The sequence below is a fragment of the Capra hircus genome, chromosome 29, assembly GCF_001704415.2.
Source record: "Capra hircus breed San Clemente chromosome 29, ASM170441v1, whole genome shotgun sequence".
NCBI classification, from domain to species: domain Eukaryota; kingdom Metazoa; phylum Chordata; class Mammalia; order Artiodactyla; family Bovidae; genus Capra; species Capra hircus.
In genome coordinates this window covers 36,778,518-36,784,517 of record NC_030836.1, presented here as the reverse complement: position 1 = coordinate 36,784,517, position 6,000 = coordinate 36,778,518, and positions in this window count along the sequence as shown.

Here is a 6,000-nt window from a genome sequence, read left to right as displayed (position 1 = left end):
AGGTCAGATCTGGAGGGCTGCCCTGAGCTGAACCCTCACCAGCATCTCCTCCCCACTGGAACATTCTGCAGCCTCCCCTTGGGGAGTGGTGACCAAAGGCACTGGTCTGGCCTCCACCCACTGCGGGTAGTATAGTTGCCTGTGGGCCTCATTATCTTCCACTGAATCCCGAGTGAGGAAAGAGTGATACATTTTCTCCTCTGGGAGGAGGGAACACAGATTAGCAGCTACCCCTTTCCTACTTTCCATGTAGTCTGATCTCCTTAGAGTGGGACGTATCACCGACCCTCCTGAAAAGAGTTCTTGTCTCCCTACCTGTGTGTGGATGCTGTGCCACTGTCTCCCCCCGCCCTAGCCCTCCCCACCCTGTCTCTTATCTGCAGTGGCTCCCATGGTGGCCTTGCTGTCACCTGCCCCCGACTTTCTGACTCCTGTCCTTTGACTGAACCCAGGCAGAACTGCTCCAGGGTGTACATGCCCGGCAAAGACACTGCACTGTCTTCCATGTGCTCTGCATGCCTGGGATCATGCTGTTTTGTAGTCTATCTTTTCTCTCCATGTCCTACTGGAAGGATTTCTGATAACATTAAATGCATTTGTAAGGCACTTGGTTGCATGTTGACCTGTCTATGGACACTTTAAGTTGAGTGGGCCTTGGGATGTCCCAGATTTTCCCTTTTGTAAGAGACTCTGAGGACTACGTCTTTGCTTATTCATGTTTGCAGATCCTTCTGACAGCTTGTGTCTCCTGACATGGACGCAGCTGTGTATTCTAGTGGAATCATCTCCTCATTCATCTATTCATTTATTCACCATGTATTTCATGAGGACCTACTATGTACCTGTCATCAGTGCTGGAGCCAGAAGATCAGAAGAGACTTCTTTCACCACTACAGTGGGGGTCCTGCTTTGCCAGGGACCATGGGTAGGCAGTGAGATAGCATATGTAATTAACCAATGCTATTATTCTTACTCTTATTGGTGGTTTCTCACCAACAGGAACATTTATGGTTCCATGAAGACCACTTGGAAGATGAGTTTGATAAACTGTTCATTTGAGTCTCCATTTAGGTCACTTCATATTTACTGTTAAAAAAAAAGAGATTCTGTTCTCATCTTTCCCCACCTTATCAGCTCCACAGCCAGTACTCATTCACTCCTTTCAAGCTGATTATAATCAAGTGCCATCTCAAAGGGCCAAGCACATGTCACCATGGACATATGGCCAATCTGCACACACGTGATCACTGTGGGGTTTAGGGATGTGTTTCAGGGTGGGGTGGCAAGACTTCCCACTATTCACCAGCCTTTCTCTGCCTCCCTGAAGAGGAAGCCCGTCACTCATCTGGACTGCCACTCACACCCTGCTGTTTTCTCTCTCTGGCCCTCTCCTTTGTGGGTTGTTTCTTCATCTGCCTTCATGACTTGGTGGAGGGTTCCTAAACCAGCCCTCTATTCCTGGGGTCCATCATAGCACCTGGCACATAGTAGGTGCTCAGTAAATTTGCACTGAATGGAAAGTTGAGCAAGTAATGAAGGGAGACATGGCTTTCCCTGACGATTATCTTGCCTGAGCAAAGGCCCATAGTACGCATGGTGTTGGGGTGTGTTTTCCACCTTACTTATCCTTCCCTGTATTGGCTCTTGTCTGGGTCTCCCTCTGACTCTGACCCCTGATATCTCATCCTGCTGCTGCTGCTAAGTCGCTTCAGTCGTGTCCGACTCTGTGTGACCCCATAGATGGCAGCCCACCAGGCTCCCCCATCCCTGGGATTCTCCAGGCAAGAACACTGGAGTGGGTTGCCATTTCCTTCTCCAATGCGTGAAAGTGAAGTGGCTCAGTCGTGCCCAACTCTTAGCGACCCCATGGATTGCAGCCTAACAGGCTCCTCCGTCCATGGGATTTTCCAGGCAAGAGTACTGGAGTGGGGTGCCATTGCTTTCTCCCGATATCTCATCCTAGGCCTCTGCATAGAGTCTCCAGTTGGGAAGAAGTGACGCTTCCACTCCCAAAGTGCCAAACCATGGCAGCTGGAACCCACTGGTTTGTAGCTCTGCCCCAGGAGGAAGCTCAGAAAGGCTGAAGGCTCTTTGCACCCTGGGTCCCCTGTTACATGCAGCATTGGATGCCAAGGGAAGGTCTGTAATGGGGCCTGTTGAAAGGGGAGAATCAGGGACCCGCAGGGGCCCAACAGTTGGGAAGTGGGACTGGAAACTACACTGCAGATATTAGGGCAGTATTGGTGACTGAGATGTGGGGACAAAACAGAACCAACACAGCTTCAGTGGCCTTACCCAGAAGCACCTGTAGCAAGAAGGCCACTGCCAAAGATCCTCTAAGATAGGAAGTATAGAATATATATTTTTTAAATTAATTTATTTAATTGGAGGCTAATCACTTTACAATATTGTGGTGGTATTTGCCATACATTGACATGAATCAGCCATGGGTGTATATGTGTCCCGCATCCCGAACCCTGCTCCCACCTCCCTCCCCATCCCATCCTATCCCTCTGGATTGTCCCATTATACCGGCTTTGAGTGTCCTGCTTCATGCATTGAACTTGGACTGGTCATCTATTTCACATATGGAAATATACATATTTCAATACTGTTCTCTCAAATCATTCCACCCTCGCCTTCTCCCACGGAGTCCCGAAGTCTCTTCTTCATATCTGTGTCTCTTTTGCTGTCTCACATATAGGGTCATCGTTACCATCTTTCTAACTTCCATATATATGCATTAATATACTGTATTTGGTGTTTTTCTTTCGGACTTACTTCACTCTCTATTATAGGCTCCAGTTTCATCCACTTCATTAGAATGGATTCAAATGTGTTCTTTTTAATAGCTGAGTAATATTCCATTGTGTATATGTACCACAACTTTCTTACCCATCTGTCTGCCAATGGACATCTAGGTTGCTTCCATGTCCTAGCTATTGCAAACTGTGCTGCGTTAATGAGGAGGTGGTAGAGTGGGAGGGCAGTCATAAACTTTTCATGGTCTAGAGCATCCTCCTGACACTTCCTTGGTGCTGCCTCTCCTTAGTTCCTGTTATGTGGTTCTGGAAGAAATTGTCAATCATGTTTGCTGTGGGGCCAGGGCCACATGACCAGTAAAGTCAATCATAGGAGCCCATGCCCCTGCCAGGATGATTGGTCCAGGGCTGGAAAGATGATCTGAGTGGGACCAATCAGAGCCCTCCCTGGTAAACTGATGTTTTCTTAGGTTTTTCCCTTCCTAGTTAGATGCCTTAGAGATATAAAACCCTGAAGCAGGCAGCTTCAGAATCCTTCCATAGGGAAGAGAGAAGAAAACCGTGAGACTAAGAGAATCCAAGATGACTGAAGGAAAAGGGGAAGGGAGAGAAATAATGAGCTGATAGCTTCTGATTTCTTGGGTCCAATCACTGAGATCTTTAGATCTGCTCTCGTTTCTGTGTGGAGAAGGCAATGGCACCCCACTCCAGTACTCTTGCCTGGAAAATCCAATGGACGGAGGAGCCTGGTGGGCTGCTGTCCATGGGGTCGCTAAGAGTCGGATACGACTGAGCAACTTCACTTTCACTTTTCACTTGCATGCGTTGGAGAAGGAAATGGCAACCCACTCCAGTATTCTTGCCTGGAGAATCCCAGGGATGGGGGAGCCCTGTGGGTGCTGTCTCTGGGACACAACTGAAGTGACTTAGCAGCAGCAGCAGCTCATTTCTGTGTACCAGATTCCCAGTATCCTTCCAATAAGTTTCCCCTTTCCTTGAGACCAGTTGGAGTTGGGCTTCTCTGAATGTGGTTCAGATTGACTGATTCTAGATCCTTCCCAATTTTGCTGCATCTCCCAGACCCAAAGAGAGAAACTCATTTGTGCTAGTACCTTTGAGAGTGAAATTGTTTATTCTTTATCTAGAATAGGGCTTTGCAGAGAACCAAACAGTTCACCAGTATCCCTGGGTGGGCATTCCCTTGGTGTGAGTGAGTGTATATTTGGTGTGGGCCTGATTGATTCCCGAGGCAGACACAGCATTTACACTGTAAGAGCCAGGCCAATCCTGTCATTTTCTTGATCAAAAACTGAGAAATACAGCCTCAGGAAGACATCACCCTGAACCCAGGTCTCCAGCTCATCCATGATGTCTGTGTTCACTTGAAATCTGCTATAGCAACAGTCCTGCCAACTCTGGGGAAAACAGAATACACTCCAGTCAGCCTGAACCTTACCTGCCTCTCCCTCCTTATTCAGAGTTAACAGGTTCTCAGTTTGTTTTTTCTCAGTTTTTTTTTTTAATTTCCCTTCTTTGGTAAAAATCGGGTGCATCTCAGAACAGATGGGGAGTGGGGGCCCATGCAGGAACAGGAAGGGCCAAGATGTGTGGTTCTTATGACGGATGGAGTTGGGGAAGAGAAGGATTGGGTATTTGGGGTAATCAGATACAAACTAATATAGAGAGGATATATAAAGTCCTACTATATATACAGGAAATTATATTTAATATCCCATGATAAACTGTAATGGAAAAAATATGAAACACATACACACGTGTGTGTGTGTGTGCATGTGTGTGTGTGTAACTGAGTCACTTTGCTGAACAGCAGAATTTAACACAACATTGTCTCCCTGATAACTCAGTTGGCAAAAGAATCCACCTGCAATGCAGGAGACCCTGGTTCGATTCCTGGATTGGGAAGATCTGCTGGAGAAGGCATAGGCTACTCCAATATTCTTGGGCTTCCCTTGTGGCTCAGGTGGTAAAGAATCCTCCTGCAATGCAGGAGACCTGGGTTCGATCCCTGGGTTGGGGAGATCCCCTGAAGAAGGGAACAGATACCCACTCCAGTATTCTGACCTAGAGAATTCCATGGACCATATAGTCCATGGGTCACAAAGAATCAGACACAACTGAGTGAATTTCACTTTCACTTTGTAAATCAACTATACTTCAATGTATTTTTAAAAAGAAATGAACAATAATGGTCTATATTTCCCCTCACACTCTGCTGTATTTTGCCTTCTGATCTCAGCTCTCTCTTTTCCCTGCAGAGAATGCCTTCGCTTCTTCCTGTTCCCTCTACACTTTTCTTTAAGACTTCCAGCCAAGCCCTCTAAGAATACTTCCTGACTTACCCTCACACTCTCTGGCCACTAGAGGCTAGGTTGCCTGACTTACCCTGGTGCCTGTCCCCACCCTCAACCTAAAGCCCTCACCTCATCACCCCTAATCTACCCCAGGCACTTCTCCGCACAGTCCACGGGGGTGCCATTGCATGGAATCCAGTGTAGATTTGCCTGGACCCAAGCAGGCCTCCTCATAGTGCCATGAGTCTGCGGGGTTAGAATTACGGCAATTCCCTCTCTTCCTCAAAGCCTTCTTTGGCCCATCAGCCTGCTCTGAGCTCCCATAGGGGGCTGACATGAAGCCTCCACCCTGTGCCAGGGCTGCGCAATCACTGTGCGCCCTTTATTAATCTTAGCATCCAGCCTCCCCACGGAGGGGTCGGAACCCCAACTCACAAAGGGGGAACTGGGGCTTAGCAAAGGGAAGTTGCAGCCATGGACTAAGGCAACCATTTAATTTATCATCACAACCCAGACATTTTTGAGATGGGATGGGAAACTACTCATTGTTATGGTGGCACAGCACACTGGGACTGTCCCCAGCCATCCTGCTTGTCACTCGATGTATTTCAGGGATTGATAGAGCTGACTTTCCATGTTCATGCATCTGAGGGCTCTGGATGAACTGAAGCTTTTTGAGGGCTGAGGCCCTTAGGGCTCACATCTCCTTGTGCCCCTCACCAGGACAATATTGGGCTGGTGTCTTTATATTTATTTCAGGATGATGGGTATCCAGACTGTCCTTTACACTCAAGTGGTTGGTTTTGTGGGAGGCAGTGACCCAGACACAGGGGCTCAGCAGCATCTACAACAGGGTGACCTGGCCTGTCGGGGGACCCCTCCACCCAGCAGTAGCCCAAGGGTTCCTGCAAGTCCTAGATTTGAAA